The sequence below is a fragment of the Mirounga angustirostris genome, unplaced genomic scaffold (genome assembly GCF_029215605.1).
Source record: "Mirounga angustirostris isolate CCGP_5_RB_7025 unplaced genomic scaffold, mMirAng1.0.hap1 SCAF_6, whole genome shotgun sequence".
NCBI classification, from domain to species: Eukaryota; Metazoa; Chordata; class Mammalia; order Carnivora; family Phocidae; genus Mirounga; species Mirounga angustirostris.
In genome coordinates this window covers 4,938,807-4,961,742 of record NW_026991714.1, presented here as the reverse complement: position 1 = coordinate 4,961,742, position 22,936 = coordinate 4,938,807, and the positions used below count along the sequence as shown (strand labels likewise).

General features: G+C 41.2%; 1 pseudogene; it reads left to right on the top strand.

The window, feature by feature from the left end:
• The first annotated feature begins 14,974 nt into the window (after positions 1–14,974).
• Positions 14,975–22,529, top strand: LOC123845635 (ubiquitin-conjugating enzyme E2 variant 1-like; annotated as a pseudogene).
• Positions 22,530–22,936: the final 407 nt, after the last annotated feature.

Sequence of the window (22,936 nt, the reverse complement as noted above, 5' to 3'; positions counted from 1 at the left end):
CACAAGGCTCAATTCCTAGACTCCGAGAGATCATGACTTGAGTCAGTCACTTAACCGACTGAGCCACCCAGGCACCGCAAAATTTTAAAAAATCTTTTAAAAAAGAATATATCTTAAGCAACTCTCCAGTGTTAGAACATATAGTTGTGCTACATTTTTTTTTGCTTTTGATTAATTTATCAGTTTTATCTACAAATAGTTCAAAGTCAAATAGTGCTTTAAAGTGCATATAACAAGGGAGCTCCTGGGTGACTCAGTCAGTTAAGCGTCTGCCTTCAGCTTGGGTCATGATCCCAGAGTCCTGGGATGAGCCCTGCATGGGGCTCCCTGCTCAGTGGGGAGTCTGCTTCTCTCTCCCCCTCTGCCCCTCCTCCTTTGCCCCCCTGCTCGTGGACGTTCTCTCTCTCAAATAAATAAATAAAATCTTTTTAAAAAGATAAAATGTATATAACAGCTAACTAGTCTCTTGTTTTATATTCGCCTCTCACATACTCCCCCTTCTACACACACACACACACACACACACACGTTATCTATTGACTTCTTACCTGTTTAGATTCATTCTTTCCCTATTCCATCCTCCTAATATGGAGACATCTCAGTTTTGGCTGAATACATATTCAAATGCTTTCATCATTACGCCCCTGTAAAATGCTGTTGGTTACTGAGCCAAGAAGGGACTATAATTACATTTCCCCTCTTGTACAATTTTTAGTTTTTCTTGGAGTTAATTGCCTTATTTTCCTCTTTGCTTTATTTTCATTAAACATCTATATTCCCATGTCCTCCATTAGCTCTGTAAAAGCGATTTTCAATATAATTTTCCACCTAGTTAAATCTGTTAAATAATTTATCAGCTTTATGTTCTTCTAGAGGCAGCCCTACTGGAGCATCTGACCTCCTACTCCATCCTGAGCTGGTTATTTTCTATGCCTGATGCACAGCCATTGTCTTGGGAGCCCCTTTGCTATCACCTTTGACAAACTTTTTTACCTGTCTCCTCCGTGAGATACTCCAACTTTTGTATCCCACTATTTCCTTTATATATTTCCGAATTATTTAAATAGCTACAGTAATAGCGTATTGTTTTGTGATTTTAAACCAATAAAATTCTTCTTAAATCTTAAATCTATTTTTAAAGTTAAATGCAAAATTTTAAACAGGCCAGGACTGTTGGGGGGAGCCCATGTGCTGGAAACTATGTGATAGAGACCAGCTCTTAAAACCTCAAGATTCAGTGTGAAGGGGTGGGCGAGCTTGAATAGGGAATAGACGAAATAGTAGCTGCAAACAATAGATGAGCTACACAAAATTCATCAAAGTTAAATTAATCTCACATACTGGCTATCAATTATATTATCAGTCAGTGGAATAGGACAGGACTGAGAAAATTTGATCAGGAAGAAGGAAGGACTTCTAGGAACAGAGTCGTGGAGGCATCAAGGAAAGAGAAGAAGGTTACTGCCATTCCATGCAAGATGGCATCAAGCTCAGAGGAAATCTCTTTGGGTAGGTAAAAGAATGCTTTCCAAACCAAGGGGATCAAGTAACAAAAAGAAGACTTCCTTCAAAAAGGGAGAAGGAAAAATCTGTGAGAAGGAAAAATCTGTGAAATCAGGGCACGTAGAGAAATGTTTTCAACATCTAGGATGCCAAAAACCAGCCAGAAAATTAAAGATCATGTCATGGAAGGGATGATAATCTATCTAGAGCAGTCCGTCTACAAGAATCCACCCTGAGACTGGACAGCACTGGAGAGGATCACTACTAAAATGGGAACTAGACATGTGTCCATGAATATCTAAGAAGTGAGTGAGAAAAAAAGCTTATAAGAAAAACTAAGCTGACACTTCACTATAGGTCAGGTAATAAAATATAGAGTTCTTGATTTTTATATTTCCTTAAACCTTTTAAACAACCTCCATATTTATTCTCAGTGTCACACTCTCTTCTGTTGGCTTCTGTGATGCCACATCCTCCCGCATTTTCCTCCTTCTTTACCAGCTGCTTCTCAGTTTCCTTCTGAACCTCTTTCTCCTCTGCAGGACCCATAAAGACTGGAGCTAAGCTTCAAACCTGGGCCCCTTTCACTTCTCCATCTACATGTTCTTACATGATGTCAACCATTTCCATTGTCTTAATATGATTTATATGCTAATGGTTCCCAAATTTATATCTTTAGCTCTGGCCTGCTGGCTTACATCACTAACTGCCTACTTGGCATCTCCACTTAGATGTCTAACACACATATCAAATTTAGGATGTCAAAAAAGAAAAAAAAAAACCAAACCTTTGGATTTCTTTCTCCAAGGCTCTTCTTCTACTACTCTTTCCCATATCAGTAAATGGCACCATTGTTAATGGGAAACCTCCTTTACAGGCCTGAAGACCACCCAACGCTCACTATATAATTAATCTTTTTTTTTTCCTTTCTGGTGGGAAACAAAAGGAATTAGCCAACTGTAAGTAATCTATTGTTATGAAGGTAAACACATTAAGACCTGGATGCCCCATTCCCAAGAGAGAAAATGCATTTTGCAGCCAGGGAAGAAAACATTCAATGCCTACAAAATTCCTACAAAGCAAAAACAAGAACCTTTCTTTGTCCAGAAAGTAAGCTTGTTCTCCAATGTTTTCATTGTAGAATGGAGGAAACTGCATCACTGTTAAACTACTTTGATTGAGGGAAGAAGACTGTGATTGGCTGTCCTGGGAATATGAAAGAGAAGTCCTCTCCCCTTTTAAGCAGCCCCTAGTCACACCCACTGGCAGTCCCAAACCTTTGGCATGACCTGCTAGACACCTACTTACATCTCCACTCCTTCCACAGCATCCCAGCCTCGTTTTCATTTCCCTCCTAGAAGAATGCAAACTCTGCCTCTGTGCCTTTGCATATTCAATTCCCTCTGTGATACGTTCTACACACACGCACGTGCACAAACACACCCACACAAGCTAGCCAGTTCCTAGTCATCCTTCGGGACTCAGCTTCTGTATCATTTCTCCAGAGAAGCCTTCTCTGCCATATTCACCCTCACTATTCCCTCTAGTTCTCCAACCACTTATACAAATTGTAATTTAATAAGCATTTATGTAATTTTATGTTTGATATATCTAATATATCTCATTGCATTCTGAGTTCCAAGAGAATAGTGTCTGTTCCCCAGGACCTCACATGGTACCTAGTCTATTGAAGTAGACATTCAATAAATACTTGTCGAATAAATGAGCAAACAATAGGTCAGAAGTAATTTGGTAGATGGGGGTGGAGGAGGGAATTTAAAAACTAGAGGAAGGACCGGGGTACAGAATGAATGACATTAAGATTGTTAGAATACAACCAGTGTAGGTGAATGCTGGGAACACCAGAGGGGGTTCCTTGTATAAGGAGGGACAGCTCTACAGTGGAATCACACCAGGATGGCAAACTCCAAACTGTCTCATCACAATGGCCTCTGAAATCTGACATTCGAAATTACCCCTCTTCTTTACATTCCCCCTATGCTCACTGGGGTTTCCTCCCTCCTTCACTCATTTTAAGTCACCCAGACCCTTAGTCCCTATCTGAATAGCTTTCATTCCCTGTCCACAGATCAATGAAGTCATTATTAACACTCTCTGTGCTCTTTTCCTTAACTTTCCATATTGCCGAGCCAACATCCAATCCAAAGGATTGCCTATGCCCCATCCTGCAACATCCATGGGAAAAAGCCAATGAACCATGCAGCACACGACAAACCCACGCAATTTCTCTTTGGACCTTTGCTCCCTTCACTGATGCTTTTACACCCCCCAGCTAATCCAAACTCTCTCACCCTTCACATAGTCATATTTTCAGTAATTACCTATCCAGTGGTTCTCAACTCCTGACTGCTCGTTTGAACCACATGAGGAGCATGTAAACCCACCAATGTAGGACCCCACGTCCAGAGATACTGATCTAATTATTCTAGGCTGGGACTCAGGCAGCAATCTTTCTAAACTCCCTGGGTGACTCCAGTCTACTTACTGGAGGGAACGTTCTTTTGTGCATGTAGACTACATGGGGTAGTCTTTGAGAGGAGACTGATCTTCTTGGTGAGGTAATGTGTTGATCTTCAGGGACTTCAAGAGAACACTGATGGCATGTTTATAGACTTGAGAGACTAAACGGAAGGTGAAGCTTCCCCACTCTTCCCCATTCCCATCCATAGGCCCCTGCCCACCTGCTGCCTCCCTCAGAGCCAGCACAATCACAGTCAGTGAATGGCTGAGAAAAGGGGTTTGGGAACCATGATGGACGTGCTGTGGGGGTGAGGAGTCAGTAATGAAGTGAGGAATGAAGAAAGTATTCCGTTGGCATACTTTCTCAAGTCCTAAACCAGAAGTCACAAACTGGCAGCTGGAGACCAGGATCCTATCTACAGATATTTGGTCCCCCCCAATGCTTTAATTTTGTTGTTATTATTACCCTATGCTCACCACAAGTGTAGCTATCCTAGACAACGCTATTACAATACCGTCGACTATATTCCTATGCTGTGCCTTTCATCCCCATGACTTATTCATTCCGTAACTGGAGGCCTGTATCTCCCACTCCCCTTCACCTTAATTTTTTATATAGTAACACGAAAAATTGAGACCATTTACCTCGAGACCCTGACTTCTCGCTTTTCTTTAAAAATGTTTTCCAGGGGCGCCTGGGTGGCTCAGTAGTTAAGCGTCTGCCTTCGGCTCAGGTCTTGATCCCAGGGTCCTGGGATGAGTCCTGCATCGGGCTCCCTGCTCAGCAGGAAGCCTGCTTGTCCTTCTTCCGCTCCCCCTGCTTGTGTTCCCTCTCTCGCTGTGTCTCTCTCTGTCAAACAGATAAATAAAATCTTAAAAAAAAATGTTTTCCAGATCCCTGACCATACTGGGAGCACATTTCTACAGGGCAACAATATCTGGTGCTGAGGGACATTTGTCCTATTCTAAATGGGGCTCACACTCTACACTTCATCCCTGGCCTGACCTGCCCACCTCACCAGCTTATTTGATCTGCCTGATATCTATAAATGTTTAAGCTTCCAACCTCTAGTTTAAGCCATGAAGCTTTGCCCCACTCCATATTGGTCCAAGAAGCAAATTAGCAAGTCAGGCAAAGTAACAATGCCTGACCTCCCTTCCTTACTCCCATCTACCCTCAAACCAATAGTTGGACCCTGTGTGGCTTTAGAATGTTTCTCTAAAGATTTTAGTAAAGAACCACTGAGCCTCCATCAGGTTCCAATGTATATGTTGATAGGAGGAAGATTGCCACAGATGGATGCAGAACAGAGAGAAAGTAACCCTGCTCCAGAGTCTCGAGGCATACATTTCATGCTAAATTTCATAGTGATGAGAATGAGCTGAGAAGTGACTTCTCAACTAGAGACAGAGGAAATCTGAACTCCTGATTTTCCTCTTCCCAGAGGTTACCTAAAGACACTTTCTGTGGGAAAGAAGGAAGGGGACATTGTCATTGACCTCTGACTGCCAGACCACTAAAATGAACGGCTTATGTCCCCAGCTTTCACCTCTTCATACCTAGTCACACCATTCTTCTGAAGTTTCCCTCTTAAAAACATCAATATTCTCTGGGACATTTGACATTAGAGTCTTCTCCACCCTGAAAGTTTCCCTCTTTTTAGCTGTCAGTACATTGTGCCGTCCTAGCCCTCTCCCCTGTCTTTCTGGCTCCTTCTTACCTCTCCTTGGCTTCGCTTCTCTTAGGATTCTTGTCTCATAAATAGATTTGTTTTCCATGATTCTGCTGACTGGACACTTCCTGGATGTCCCACAGTCACCTTAAATTCTGCTTTTCTCTCTCCCTTTATTCATTTCCATAGACTACATATCATTAATACTCCTAGTAACTCAAAGAACGGAGAAGCTCCTACCAAAGCCCCTCTCGAGATCTGATAACAATCCAAATCATAGGGTGCGTTCACAGCAATATAAGACAAAGGGGAAAGTAACTTAAGTTTTTAACTTCTTACAATAGAGGTTTTCAAGAGAGGAAGCGTGTAGGACAGGAGCCTGCTTATGACAGAGGGCAGAACATGCAATTTGAAAAGACATAGTCAGAGTTACAGGTTTATATTTAGAAAACGAAATGCACCTCTTCAACAGCTAATCCTACAAATAATTGCATTTATTAAGCAGTTGTTATTTAGTTATTCATTAATTCGGTAAACATTTAACTGCTCCCTGAGTGCTAGGTACTAGGCGTTAACTTTTAACAAGATAGACAGAGCCTCGGTCCTCGGGAATCATGGGGATAACAGACACTAAACAAATATACGATAGATCTGGATGGGTAAACACAAATAAATACATGATTACCTCTGTGGTAAGTGCTATGAATGAGTCCTTCGGAGGTACTGGCAATGTCGTAGAAGCCACCGGGCTCTAGGACCTCACGGCCTTTATACTTGCTATTGTCTGTGCACACCTCTATCCCCAGGTCCTTGTGTGGCCAGCTTCTTCTCACCATTCATATCAAAGAGGCTTTCTCTGATTTTCCTGCCTAAAATTGCTCTCAGCCTCCCCACCCCCACTCATTCTGTCCTGTTACCCTTTGTTTTCACATAGCACAGATCACTATTAGAAAATACATTATTTATTTCTATACAGGATTCTTGCCTGGCTCCCCCACTAGAGTCTAAGTTCAGTGATGGTATGGATTTTGTCCTTTTTCTTCACTGTATTCTTAGCACTCAGAATAGTGTGTGAGACAAGATAGATACTCTAAATTTTTGGTAAACTGATGAAGGAAAAATTATAGAATAACAAGGAGAAGCCTACCCAGATAGGGTGATCAAGGAAGGCTTCTCTGAGGTAGTGACTTTTTTGTTTTAATTTACAAATAATAACCTGCAACCAAAACTTCTTATCTGGTGTGGACACACACACACACGCACACACACAGATCAGTTCTCAACCTAGAACATGCCCTGTCCTGAATCTCAGGATGACTTGTCAGGGTAGTGGGTTGGCATTCAACATCCATCCCATCTTCCTTCTATGTGCCTTTCTGTGCTATAGAAACAGAGCATCTAATAAACTATATGTCCTAGACTTCTATGAAGTTGGACAGTGCCTTTCTGTTTTTCTTCACCAACTTTTTGTTGCACAGATATAGGTTTGAAGGAGGCAAATTGTCAGACTTAATCAGTGTTGACAATTCAGATATAGAACTCAGAGCTCAGAAATAGAATTCACAGGAATCAGTGACTTGACTATATATGGGAGATGAGGAAGAGACATATGACTATGATGAGTCAAATATATCAGTGATTGAAATTCAAAAATGAAGAGAAGGAAGTTTGGAGAATAATAATAATATAATATAATAATAATAATTAATGCAGCCTTGAATGAATTTAAGCTGCCTGAAGGACATCCAAATTCTATTCATTGAACAGTCAGAAATAGAAGACTAGAGCAGGAGAGCCCATTTGGGGCTGGAGCTACGATCTGGAAACCACAAGCATTTGGGCGGCTGCTGAAGCCATGAGATTGGTGGGATCATCCAGGGAGTACCTGCACAGTGAGAAGAGAAAAGGACATGTAGGGAGCCCTGAGTAACTGAGAAGTCATCCCTGAGAAGGAAAAATCCAAGAGATAACAACAAAAGGAATTGACAGAGAGGTAAGAGAACCAGCAGATCTCAGAATCACAACAGTTCAAGATAAAAAAGGTTCACACAAAAGAGGTTCAAGAAAGTGGGAGTGATGACAAATTCTGCAGAAAACTTAAGTAAAAAGTTTGCTAAGCAGGAGATCATGCATGACCACACACTGAGAAATTTTAGCTTTGAATCTCATGTTATAAGACTGTAACACCACCACACTTCCTATTAGAGTCACATGCTATCCTCGGGTCACTGTCCCCCAACTCCTTGAGTTAGCTCCTGGCTGACTTGTACACTCTTCAACACTACTCCTTTTGAACTTCTATCCATGCACATGGTCTTTCCATTAGCCTTGCTTTTCAGATCCCTGACCTCCTCTCCTCCAATGACCTTGTCTTCCACTCCTTTCACTCGATTAGCCTTTCACTTGCTCCATCCTGGTTTTCTCCTCTATCTTTCTAGCTCCTCATTACTGCTCCTTGGCTTGGCTCCTCTTGTGATTCCTGTCCCATAACTTAATTTGTTTCTCTCGGTTCTGCTGATTAGACATCTCCTGTAGTCATACCCTAGTACCAAAACCTACAATCTTTCTGTAATCTTAGTTTCAAGCATCCTACTCTCTTTAATCCCACCTTCCATCTTTCCATTTCACTCCTTCTTTTGCCCTAACTCCAACAATCCCTTCACCTCCATGCCCCAACCAATAGTCCATTGATCCAACTACCTTTCACCATCCCTCCTGACCCTCGTGGCATCACTTTCCTCCTTACTCAATTTAATGTCCATAGTAAGGCATTTTCACCACTCCCTCCCACATACCCTCAACTCCGTTGTTCCATTTTGAGTCATATTACCCGGCCCAAAACAACAACAACAAAAAAGTCAATACTGCTAACTCCAACTTGGGCTCGTTCATGCCTGAATTTGTACAACTAGCTGGAAAAAAAGGATACAACTATGCTATGATTAGTCTCACTTAAATTTATGATCCCTAACTTCAGTGCTACCAAGCAATTATACTTTATTTCCCTTGTTCATTCTCTTACTCTCCTAAACAATTAGGAGGTGAGGGCAGAGAAATCATAGGGGGCACCACCTTCCAATACTTCTTCAACTGTCTTCACTTTCATATTCCTTACTGAAAAAACAGAAGCTACCTGAAGAGTATTTCCACATGCTTCCATTATAACATCTAGCCACCCACCTTCGTTTGTATCCTACTCTGTCTTCTCTTCCTCTCTGTATCTTTCTTCATCTTCCTGTTACTATGGATGAATTTATTTAACTGTGTCAAGCGAGGGACAGTTCCTCTACTTAGGCACTAGAACCTATCTCCTCTCGCCTGCTCAAGGACATTGCTCCAGCACTTCTCCCCTTTTAAATCTGCTTTAACAAATTCCCTCTCTACTAGATCTTTCCCATCAGATTATAATCAGATTGCAGACATAATATTTCTCCCATCTAATAAACAAAACAAAACTCTCTTGATCCTACTTTCCCTGGCTACTGCTCTATTTCTCCTTCTGTTCACAGAAAAATTCCTACTTTTCTCTTCCCACCCTCTTGACCCATTGAAATACTCAGTCCTCAAATTACATGAGCTATCAATATTATTTGATTTGGTCAATCCTTTCTTCCTTCTTGAAACATTTCTTCAGTCATCTACCAGGACGCCACACTCTCCTGATTTTCTTCCCATCTCCTGGCCACTCCTCTGTCTCCCTCACTGGTTCATGCTCATCTTCTCTGCCTATTAACATTAGATTACTCCAAGGCTCAGCTCTTAGAACTCTTCTCTTTTCTGTGTACTCTCATTCTGTTGATGATCTCATCTATCCTCATAAGTTTAAATTCTACCCACAGGATAATGACTGCCAAAGGCATATCTCCAGTCCCTTTGACAACTAAACTCCATCTTTTATCCAGATGCTTCAAGACTTCTACATTTGAATGTCTTTTAATCACTATCTCATGTTTAATTGGTACAAACCCGATCTCCTAATCTTTCCCCCAGCCTGCTTTTCCCACAGTCCTCCCCAGCTCAGTAAACTGCAACTCCATCCTTCCGGTTTCTCAGGACAAAAATCTCTTGAGTCCTTATTTCTCAGACCCCACATCCCATCTGTCATCATATGTTATTGGTTCTCTCTTTAAAATAGATCCATAACAGCTACTTCACTGCAACTTCCCTGATCCAGATCACCATCATCTATCATCTAAATTACTGCAACAGCCTCCCCAACTAGACAGGCCTGCTTCCTGTCTTGCTCTTTTCAATCTACTCTCAACACAGAGTTACCCTTTTAAAACTTCAGTCAGAATGTATCACTCCTCTGCTCAAACCTCTCCAACAGCTTTTCAGTTCACTCACAGTACAAGTTAGGGTCATTAAGATGGCCCAAAAGGCCTGACATGACTTGATCCTCCTCTCCTCCATTACTTCTCTGACCTCAATTCCTACTAAATTTTCCCCTCACTCTCAGTTCCAGCCACATTGGCTTTCTGACCGTTCTTGAAACATGCCAAACATTCCTACCCCAGGCCTTGACACTTGGCTATTTTCACTCTCTGGAATTATTTTCTTCCAGATATTTACATGGCTCACTTTCTCACCTCCTTCTGGTTTTGCTCAGATGTCATTTTCTGGAGAAAAAGATTTGGGAATCATTTGCATCTGGGTGACAGCTGAAGCCATGGTATTGATAAGGGCACCCAAGGAGTGTGTCTATAGTAAAAAGAGAAGATGGTCACCTACAGAGTCCTGAATAATACCATGGTGGAAGAGAATCCCAACAGAAGAACAAAAAAAAAAAAAAAATCAACAGAGAGTTAGAAAAAAACAGAAAATCCTAGTGTCACAAAATTCAAGGAAAGGGAGTGACACAGGAAATAGGAAGCACATAAAAAAATTCTGCAGAAAACTTAAGTAATATGTAAGTGTGGTGAGTAGGAAGTCATCAGAAACCTCAGAAAGGACATTTTCCTTGACATGATGGGTTGAAGCTACTGAGCAAGGGGTTGAGAAATATCTGGAAAATATTTCAGAGACTGAAATTGGAGAGATTATTATTTTGAGAAGCTTGGTTCAGTAGAGAAAGCAATTAGATGTTAGCTAGGGGGTAAATGGAGGTACATGAGAAGGAAGGTTTTGTTCCTTTGGGGGAAAAAAGCTTGAGTTTGTTTATAGACTAAAAGGAGGTAAAAGGGAGAAGTGAAAGATCCAGTAGAGGATCACTGATACAGCAAAGTCCTGCAAAGAGGATTCAATAGCATCCAACAAATATTTATGGTGGACCCACTACCAAATGATGCCAAGTGTTGAGATACAATGAATGAAATAAACATATTGTAGCATAATGGATGTGGGCAAGGTTAAAAACACAATCACAGATTCTGATTTTAAAGCCAAAAGGAATAAAAGAAGGAGGAAAGGATTGGTTACAGGACATTGAAGGACTTCATATTTTTATGGCCTCTATTTTCTCAGCAAGCAAGGGACTGCAATTTGTTGACAGTGAAGGGAATATGAGAATGGGGCATAAAGAAGGTATTTCAGGTTAAAGATTTGCAATAATAATTAAAGGGAATAGGAGAGAAAGCTAATAAAACTAAAATGAAAAATAACTATCAAATGGCTCTGGGATACCTGGGTGGCTCAGTCGGTTGGGCGTCTGCCTTCGGCTCAGGTCATGATCCCAGGATTGAGCCCCGCATTGGTCTCCCTGCTCAAAGGGGAACCTGCTTCTCCCTCTGCCTCTCCCCCTCCCCCTTCTTTTGTGCTCTCTCTCTCAAAATAAATAAATAAAATCTTTAAAAAACAAAACAGCTCTGAATGCCTACAGGATATTAAATGCCATTAATTTGTAGAGGCTCCATTCTCTGCAATTTTGTGATTTTTATCCACTAACCTTCAACACTCAGGTACAGAATGGTTTGTAGAACTCGCAGATGGTTGGTGGCTTACAGAGCAGGGAAAGAGGTCACGTGTAGTGGTAGGATCCTGAAAACAATTAGCTTGGGTTTGTCTACTTCCAGCCTGTCTTTCCTTTACTTGCCTCTAATAGAGAGACAGTAAAAGCTAAACACTTAATTCCCCAGCTCTCCTGTAGCTAGGGGAAGCCACGCATCCATGAGACATAAGCATAAGTCTACAAATGATGCCCTTCTGTTTCTCCTTTCTAGTGTCTACAGCACAGGAGTGAGGCCTGGCGAAGCAGCAGCCACTTGGTGACCTTGAGGCCACAAGTAGGTGGATCAAGTCAGCACAGTAAGGACATCAGAGCAGAAAGGGAGAAAGAAAGGGAGAAAGTCATGAATGTGTTCATGCATTCCTGACTGTGTTCAGTGCTGTTGTTATCAGCTCTGGACTGCCTTGCCTCAGGCTTCTTATTATGTGGAATAAATAAACCCTTACTTATGCAGGACATGGTTTTTGTGTTTTCTGGTGGTTTGCAACCAAATGTGTTCATATCTGAAACAGAGGTCCAGGTTATGTAAATATGTTAGTCAAGATGCTTTTGGTTGTAAAAACAAAAATATTAGGTAAATGTAGAAGCTTCTTTTGTATCCCAGGGGTGGGATACAAAACAGACCCAGCTACATTGCAGTTTTGATTTGACAGAGCCTCTGCTTCAATGATATCTGTCTCAGAATGTCTCCAAATCATTTCTGTACTGCAAAATAAAGCCAAACTTGGGGCGGCGGGGGGGGGGGGTATTATAAAGTAATTTAAAGGAAAATAAGTGGGAGAGGATTTATTGACTCATATGGCTGGAACAGCCAAGAGATAAAATTGGCTTCAGGTCCAGCAGGATCCATAGTTCAAATAATATCATAAGAAAAATTATCTCTCTTTATCTCTCAGCTCTGCTTGCCTTTGCTTGGCTTTATTCATTCCCAAATCTCTCCAAGTATCCAGCAGCTCCGTTTTTACATATTCTTTAGAGCTCATGACCCCATAGGCTGACCCTGGCCCTTTCTCTTACAGTGTACATAACCCCCAACAAGGATTGCTTGGATGGCCTGGGTCAGGGGCCCACATCTATGGTGGAGATGGTTAGACCACGAGAACAACAGCCCCACCAATACCACGTGGAATGCAAGAAGAGTTCCCAAACAAAACTGATGTTCAGCATACAGAGAAGCAATAGTCCAATGATGGTGGGAAAACAAAGTGAGGCTAGGAAGGAGACAAATAAACTGGGGGGAAATGAGTGGGTTATTGGACTGGAGATATTGATGAGGCTTATGATTTGTATTGAGAAATGATGCAAGATATGGAAGGATAAAAATTTGTGGTCAAACAGTAGGTTAGAGAAGTTCAATACTTCGGACAGGTGGAACAGTTCCAGATAATTGGCAAGGTCTAGTTTGTGCATATAGAAGATGGTAAAAATAAAGATCTGAGTTGAGAAGATTAAGGTACTAGATCAAGATTATCAAGGATAGATTTATATCTTAAAGGCCTTAAACTAGTAAGATATTTATGATACCTGTGTAAATATTTATGGCTATGTAACAAGTTACCCCTGGAAACCACCATTCTACTTTCTTTTTCCTTGATTTCAATGATTTCAGATACTTCTTGTAAGTGGAATCATACAATATTTATTCTTTTGTGACTGGCTTACTTTACTCAGCAAAATATCCTCAAAGCTCATCCATGTTGTAGCATGTGACAGAATTTCCTTCCTTTTTAAGGCTGAATATCTATTGAGTTTTTAATTTCAGCAATTATATGCCTCATTTCTGGAAATTAAATTTTATAAAATCTTGTTTTTTGTTTTACTTTGTTTTCAATCATTTTAAGCATAAATATTTTACTTTCTAGAATATGATGCCAACCTATTATTTTAAGTGCTTGAGGGCTCAAATTTTCCTTTTTTAAATATGCTGACTTTTAAATTAACAAGTCAGGAAACGACAGACGTTGGCGGGGATGCGGAGAAAGGGGAACCCTCCTACACTGTTGGTGGGAATGCAAGCTGGTGCAGCCACTCTGGAAAACTGTATGGAGGTTCCTCAAAAAGTTGAAAATAGAGCTACCATATGATCCAGCAATTGCACTACTGGGTATTTACCCCAAAGATACAAAAGTAGGGATCCGAAAGGGTACGTGCACCCTGATGTTTATAGCAGCAATGTCCACAATAGCCAAACTGTGGAAAGAGCCAAGATGTCCATCAACAGATGAATGGATAAAGAAGATGTGGTATATATATATACAATGGAATATTATGCAGCCATCAAAAGGAATGAGATCTTGCCATTTGCAACGACGTGGATGGAACTGGAGGGTATTATGTTGAGCGAAATAAGTCAAACAGAGAAAGACATGTATCATATGATCTCACTGATATGAGGAATTCTTAATTGCAGGAAACAAACTGAGGGTTGCTGGAGTGGGGGGTGGGGTGGGAGGGATGGGGTGACTGGGTGATAGACACTGGGGAGGGTATGTGCTCTGGTAAGCACTGTGAATTGTGCAAGACTGTTGAATCTCAGATCTGTACCTCTGAAATAATGCAATATATGTTAAGAAAAAAAAAGAAGAAGAAGAAGAAGGAAGCGGGAGGGGAAGAATGAAGCGGGGGAAATCAGAGGGGTAGATGAACCATTGGAGACGATGGCTCTGAAAAAAAACAAACTGAGGGTTCTAGAGGGGAGGTGGGTGGGAGGATGGGTTAGCCTGGTGATGGGTATTGAGGAGGGCACGTTCTGCGTGGAGCACTGGGTGTTATGCACAAACAATGAATCATGGAACACTTCATCTAAAACTAATGATGTAATGTATGGGGGTTAACATAAGAATAAAAAAAAAAGAAGAAAAATAGAACTACCATACAAAAAATAAAAATAAAAAATAAATAAATATGCTGACTTTTTAAATCCTAACGAGTTGTTCCCTTGTGTGCTTTGAATTTCCCATCAAGGGAAAAATGGGAGGTTGTTCCAATTTTGCAAGATGAAAAAGTTCTCAAGATCTGTATACAGCAATGTGGATACAGTTAACGCCACTGAACTGTATACTTAAAAATGGTGAAGGGGGTACATTTTATATTGTGTTTTTACCATAATTAAAAATTTTTAAATTTAAAAAAACTCAATAAACACATCCACCAAGATAATTTTGGTATATTTTTCTATTCTTCCCACTGAGGACGATGTAAAACCCTAGACATATATATAAAACAAACATAAGAAGATGCTGAAGGTGGACAGAAGAAGGCAGAGAGGCTAGGGAAGTCAAGACCCAAGGAAATACTCAGTGCTGAGTTTTTTGGGTTCTGTTTTTGCTTCATATATCCCAAACTTGGAGCTGAAGAAGTCAGCAGTCTAAAAATGCCAACGGGTGTAGACAACTTATACCTGGAGATCACCAACACATGGGTAATATTTAAAGGCATGAGACCAAATGTGGTCCCATGGAGAGTTAATAGAGATTGAACAGAGGAAAGGTAAAGCAGACTGTTGCCTCTGGAAGAGGAAGTCATAATAAAGGAGTCTGACAAGGAGTAGTCAGAGAGGGGGAGGGGGAAGCCACTTATGCACCAGGCATCAGGCTCATATTGTATACAAATTATCTCATTTAATCCTCACAACTGCTCTATGGTTTAGGCACTATTATTATTTCCACTTTACAGATGAAGAAAGTGAGGCTCCTGGCTACTTTGTCACCAGTGTGACCCCTGACCCTCAAAGTACCACCGAACAAGTCTGTGTGTCTCTCACTCCTCCACTTGTTGAAATAACTTTCTAGGCCCAAGATGGGCCACCCTGCTCACAGTACCCCTGCAGCAAGCTGAAACAGACAACACTCATATCCCCGTAAATGCTCTGCTTGACCAGAAACACAGTATGTCCAGTCAGCCAAGCCCCATCACCCAAGCCAGCCCTGGGCTCTGTGTCTGCTTTCTTGTTCTTCATTCTTCATCCTATAAAAGGGTCCTACCTCCCGCCCCATTTTACAGTGCTCTGAGTGGAGACAGTCTGCTTCATGAAGTGTTAGATAAAGTTTGTATTACCTACAGGGTCTTCTTTAATCATTTTTAAAAACACTTAAGGGACACCTCGGTGGCTCAGTCGGTTAAGCATCTGCCTTCAGCTCAGGTCACAATCTCAGGGTCCTGGGATTGAGTCCAGCATGGGGATCCCTGCTCAGTGGGGAGCCTGCTTCTCCCTCTGCCTCTCCCCCTGCTTGTGTGCTCGTGCTCTCCCTCTCCCTCCCTCTCTCTCTCTCTCTCTCTCTCTGTTAAATAAATAAATAAATAAATAAATAAATAAAACCTTAAAAAAAAAAAAAAGATCTGAGGGAAAGGGCCAGAGTGCATGGCACAGAATAAGAAACAAATTAAAATGGAGTCCTTCAAATCACTGTCTTCGGAGTCCCTGGGCCAACCACGTACAGAGACATTCTCACTGGTGACATCCTCCTTAGGTTCCAGCGTGTGCCTCTCCTGGGAGCTCGCTCATCCTCTCTCTTCTCCTCTCAAAATCCCAGGGCCCACAAGCCAGAAGCTGCTCATACAGGTTCACATAAGTCAACTTCAAAATTTCAAAAATTTTGCAAACCTGTTGTTAAGCACAGCCATTATTAAAAACTGATTTATGGGGGCGCCTGGGTGGCTCAGTCGTTATGCGTCTGCCTTCGGCTCAGGTCATGATCCCAGGGTCCTGGGATCGAGCCCCACATCGGGCTCCTGGCTCCGCGGGAAGCCTGCTTCTCCCTCTCCCACTCCCCTTGCTTGTGTTCCCTCTCTCACTGTGTCTCTCTCTGCCAAAAAATGAATAAAATCTTTAAAAAAAAAAAACTGATTTATGTAAGTTTACATTTAAATACATTAATATTTAAAAAGGTAGTAAGTACTCAAAACACATCACTTCCTAATTATTTTACTACATGTTACATTCTATGCCCCTGAGATGATTTACATCTATTGCTCTCATATGGTGGAAATACGTTATAATAGTGCACATCTCTATGCAAACGCCACCACAGATGCGGGCAAGTGCTGCAAATCAGGGTTTTGGGGGCGTGTTTGTTTGTTGTTGTTGTTATTGGAGAGGTAGTTGTTAAACCTACTGGCACTCCCCTCCCCTCCCCCCACGAGAAAACTGAAACCCACCTGTTACTCTACCTGCGGACCAATTTAAACTCGGCGTGTCCCGAGTTCCCTTTTCTGAGCATGCTCTGGGGCCAAGAGCTGAACAAAAGAGACCTACTGAGGAGCTCTTTGAAGCGGAGAGCTGGAGAGCCTTCCATTTCCTCAGATGAGTTTTACCATCCATAAAATTTGCACCTGCTGCTGGGTTTTTCTAAACAGTGCATTTACAAATCTTTGACTAATCCTGTTTCTTCAGTAGCAGGTACAGAACACAAGTATTCAGTATTAAGATGGCTTATGAGAAATTAGTGAGAGAATACAGCAGGGAAGTGGCTTTGGAAAAGCTGAATCTCCCTCCCAGGAAGGAGTCAGGAGAGACTGTGTTGTTGTTGAGAGAAAAATCCTAAAAACAAAGCAAATGGAAACACGTCTTTCTGTGAGGGGGATAATAAAAGGGAGGGGAGCGCCCCTTCTATGGTTTATGAGTCATTTCCTGTTTTAATTCTTCCTGTTTGTCCTTGGTTTTTCCACAAGTAACCGGTGGAAAGGCTCGACCTTCCACTCTCACCACCCTTCCGGGGTCATGATTACCGCAGTCCTGGTGTTGGGTGAATGGCGGGGATTCTGGGGCCCTTTGGTGTTCAAAGCTGTTAGGGTCCAGAAATGACATCTAAATTTGCAAACTTTCCGGTGGCTGTGAGCCTTTCTGATTGAATATGTACATAAGAGCTCTGAGGGAGCCTCTGCCTTCTATCTCTCCCTGTCTCCTCTCCTCTTCCTTTCTTTCTTTCTCTCTTTCTTTCTTTCTCTCTTTCTTTCTTTCTCTCTCTCTCTTTCTTTCTTTCTTTCTTTCTTCTTTCTTTTTTTTCTTCCTTTCTTTCTTCCTTCCTTCCTTCTTTTCTTTTCTTTCTTTCTTTCATCCTGCCTTTTCTCTGTCTTCCTCTCTCTTTCTGATCTATCCCCTCCCCCATCCCCACTCCCCCCCTCCACCACCCCCTTTCTTTTTTCTTGGGTGTTACTCTCAGTACTTCAAATGCATCTTGATTGGGGGGGTGCTATCATGAGGAGAGGAAATAGGAGGCTGAGCATATGATTTTGAGGCTCATAACTGAACTACTTTTGGTCCACAAGAGGCATGAGAAAGAGACAGATAGACAAGGCAAAGGAGACAAACAGTGTTCATTTGAAAGAGGAACTGTAAAAACGAAACTTATGGGCCTTGTTTACCTTTTTCTAAATAACATCAGAGTACTTACATCTGAGAATAATAATAGTTCTACCCTGTGTAGCTACTTTCTCGTGAAGTATTCACTGCAGTAGCTGGAAAGAGCATGAACTTTGTTGTGGGGCTGCTCTGGGAGCAGGCCCGGCCCCCTCGCTGGCTGTGTGACCTGTGTGGGCTGCTAAGCCCGTGTCCTCAAGGCCCACACTTGGGCCGGCCTCATGGGCACAGCCTACTGACTGTTAACCACCAGCGTCCTGGTTGGTGGCTGACTGTGCTTACCCTTTGCTGAATGTTTTTAGTCAATCCTAATTGAACAGTGTGCATGAAGAACCTATCACAGAGTGACTGGAACATAGTAGTGGATGTTCAATAAATTTTAGTTCTGTCAGTTCTTTTCCTACCCACCTACCCCCAAATATTTTCACCAACACAGTTCTATAAGGAAGCAGTAAAAAAATACATATATTTATATGTTACTATTATGTTCCACAGCTTCTGTAACAGAAAGCATAGACACAGAGGTGAGTGGGTTAAGAGCACGATGATCAGAGGCACCAACCCTTGATCAAGGCTCCTCACGCCCCATTCAGAGCACTAATGGCAAGACTCAAGGTCTCTCTGATAATCAGTTAACAGTTTTAAAGTGGAAAAAGCGTAAAGTTTGGAGTCAGAAAAATCTGGGTTCAGACTCTATCCTTGTCACTTACTATCTGTATGATCTTGAAAAAGTCACATAACCTCACTAAACCTGTCTCCTCATCTGTAAAATGGGACCAGTATACCTAAATGTTTCAGTGGGATAATGTATGTGTAAAAGGAACTTAAAATGAGATTCTCTCTTTTTTAATTTTGGCTAAGCCTCCAAAAACCATAAATAAAACAATAGATGCTAAGTTCTCCCCACATTACAGAGCTGGCCCACTTTTTCAGGAATCTACAAAGATGATGAGAAAAAGCTTTGTGGCCCTTAACACTTCACTTCTAACAGAAGTTGAGGTTGAAGAGAAAGGAAGGACAGAATTTCTCTGCAAAGAGTTGTGGGAATGTTGTGTTCTACACAGCACAGGGCAGGGGATGTCCCCTCCCCTCAAGCCAGTTGGACGGACTCCAATAGAATCATAAGTGGCAGATCATTCAGAGTGACATGTGTCCTCTGGAGTAAGGGCTATGAAGAGAGGTTGTGGATAGATGGGCCTAAGGCCACAGAGCAGAGGACTGGTGACCATCTGCAGATGACGGGACAGATGCAGGAGTGTTTCCCCAGACCAAACATAGGCTGTCGGAGGTGGAGTTGATCTGGAGCCAGTTTGAAAGCTCATCACTCCATAGATGTCCCCCATGACCAACTTTGGGAAGCTCAGTACTGAGAATTGAAGTTAAAACCAGCCAATCAGATAAGAAGCATCACCTACATCGCAGGAATTACAGTTAAAGATTCCCAGTAGAGGAATCTTTGAAGAACTTACAAAACAGCCAGTAATGTCAATCTGCCCCAATCCAGATCACACGGATAAAAATGAGCTCAAACCTCCATTCTGCATCCTTTGTCAATGCAATCCCCTCTTTTACTGCATTGTTCTCATAGTCACCTTTGACTCCAAATTCCTGCTTCTGCTAAATTAGTTCAGTTTATGGATCATTTGACCACCCATGTGCATTTCCCTATTCTTTACTACCTTAAACCCAGAGAAGAGTCAGATCATTCCCCAAATTTCTGCCTAAGTAGCCCCATTTACACAAAGCTGTTGCATGGATACAACATTACGATTGTAAGAAAGGTTTTGGGGGCACCTGGCTGGCTCAGTCATCAAGCGTGTGATTCTTGATCTTGGAGTTGTGAGTTTGAGCCCCACATTGGGTATAGACATTACTTAAAAAATGAAATCTTTAAAAAAGAAAGGTTCTGGGAAGAAAGGCTGGTTTACACCAGAACAACACAGAGTCAGCTATTATTTTTATATTCTCAGAAAGCATTTCTATCCCCATTCTTCTGGTAATAGACCCTTCCCCTACCCCAGGCAAAAATGTAGTCACATGACCTGTGTTGGTTGATTGTAGTGCCCTATTTCACTGACGCTGATGACTGGTGCAAGGGATGGACATGGAATCCAAGCAAGGCTAATTAGAACCTGTCTCTGGAATTGTTGCACCACACTGGTACCGCTTTCCCCCATCCCCCAACAAGCTCTCTCTTTATGGTTGCTGAGCTGGGTCGGATAGCAACCATGTTTCTTACCACATGACCAAGTCCTGTCTGCTGCAGGAAAGAATGAAGTCAAAGAGAAACAGAGTCAAACAGAGATGAGCAAGGCCGGAAAAGGAGGGAAGGAGAGAGAGAGAAATCTAGCATCATTATCCAAGTTTCCACTTTTCGTCCCTGTAGCATTGGTTTCTGCAATTCTTCCTTAGTTGTTACAAATTCACCTAACATCTTTCCAAACTTTGTGACCCACTAAGATCCCTGTTTTATTTAAGGTTCTTTGAGTTAAATTTGTGTCACTTTCAAACATAAGAAGCCTGATTAATACAGCAAAAACCTCCCAATTAAATGTTGGGTATCTCTGGCCTTAAAAGCCCTTTCCCTACTCTGCCCCTAGAAATGTTCACCCACCCATTCCTGTCTCTAGTTTTATACTCTTTTGATGACTCCACTCTCTTTCCTTGCTCTTCCCCTTCTGCCTTCTCTTTTCTGTTGCTTCCTAGAATCAAAAGTAAATTCCTTCCCTTCTGTATGTCAAACAGTTCAGCCACTTTTTTCACTATATCGGTCCTGAAATCCATGTCCTCAGATCACATCCTTTACCATAAGTGACTTATCAAGGTATTTTCCTAAATACAGGTCAATACACACACACACACACACACACACAAAGTTTTGGGCCATTTGTTGTCTATTAGGGAAAAAATCCAATCTAGATATTCCCTAACAACTTTTTGGATAATTGGTCAGGTAAATTATGTCAGTTTTCTCATCTACAAAATTAGATTTTAGAGTTAAAGAGGTTATATAGGTAAACTATCCTAACCCCTTTAATAAGCTTAGAGAGTTAAGTAGCTTGTCCAAGACCAAAAAGGAGTTAGCAGTATTATCGGGGCTCCTGATTCTTTGTCCAGAGCAAAAGAACAAGCCTTTATTAATGCTAAAAAAGAACAAGCATTGATTAATGCTATAATATAGGTTGGTTTAGGTTTGCAAACTCAATGTTCAGAAGAACCTCTGAGCTTCAGTCCCTCAATTATAAATGATGTAAAACAGACCATAGTTCTCAAACACTTTTAAAACCAGAACCTTTTATTTAAATGAAATCTTATACTGACTGCGAATAAGAACAAAATATATAGTGATAATAATAAATATATTAATTCGATGCTTCAAGAAACAAGATGACAAAGATTTACTGGAGGAAATGCCTATGAAAGAAAAAAGAGAGGAAAGGAAGAAGGACTGGATGAGTAGGGTCTCAGACTGCTGTGCAGTTCTAAGAAAGTTCCATCTGGGTTGATGAGTCCTCAAGCCAAAGTCACTCAACAGAGGAATCTGTACCTTGCAGGAAAAGACCTACATTAGTATTCATACCACATCCAATCAATGACTAGGGGCAGCCCATGAAAGGGGGGTTTTTGTGCAGATACAATGGTGGATTCAGAGCATGCTGCCAGAGTCATCAATCAATTAGGCTTCCTGCAACAAAGGTGTAAGTGGTGTACTTTCGATGCAACCTCAAAAAAAAAAAAAAATTTTAAACAGAAGTTGCATTTGGGTTATTTTCTATATCTTCCACTTCTCTCCTTATTGTATTTATGTGTAAATAAATGGAAGATAAAGAAAAGAACCAGATGGAAGCTATAGAGTTGAAAAACACAATACCTGCTATGACAGTTCACTAGCTGGGCTTAACAGATGCAAAAGAAATGATCAGCAAACTGGATGACATAGTAATAGAAACCATCCCAACAGAAGTAGGAGGAAAAAACTCTTTAAAAAAAGAAAGAGAGAGAGAGAACAAAGCGCATCAGTGAAGTGTGGCACTATTAAGCAGTATAATGCAATTGTTATCAGATACCCAGAGAAGGGTGCGGCTGAGAAATATTTCAAGGAAAATGACCAAAAATATTGCAAATTTGATACAACGATAAACTTACATACCCAGGAAGCTCACTGAACCACAAGCAAGATAAACATAAAAACTACCAAAGTAATATCATAACCAAATTTTTGGAAACCAGTGATAAAAAAAATACTAAGTGATGCAAGATGGCAGCCACCATGGGCTCAGACAATTTATGAAAACCAAATATACAGCCTTAAAATAGAATGTGGACTTAAATACCCAGAAGCACCCCCTTTGTAAGATTTGCAACAAAAATTAATATGAATGGAGTTAATAGTTCTAATGGAGTGGTGGACCCAAGAGCTATATCAGTGCTAGCAAAATGGCATTCACATAGCATCAAAGTTGTCCTGCAAGAGCTCCGGCACCTAATGATGTCTAAAGAAAACATGAAATTCCCTCAGCTGCCTGAAGGACAGTGTTACAGCAATTAATCAAAAAGAGAAACCACAGGCCCTCCCCCCTCCCCCCATTCGATTTAAGCAGTCATTTCCACAGTAGTACATTTTCTAAATATGTCTTGTAGACCTCAAAGTACTGGAAAGGAAGCTCCCATTCAAAGGCAATTTATCTTAAGATATTGTAAATGATACTAATTTTTTGTCCATTTGAAATATATAAGTTGTGCTATAACAAAAAAAAGAGAGAATACTAAAAGTAGGCAGAGGAAGAGGAACATTACATACATGAAAAGAAAGGTAAGAATTATGGCAGTCTTCCAGTAAAAATAAATAATGCAAGCCAGCAGATAAACATCTTTAAAGTGTTAAAAGAAAAAAAAGAAAAAACACTAGATCTAGAATTCTATCGAGAAAATATCTTTCAGAAAGGAAGGCAAAATAAAGACTTTTTAAGAAGAACA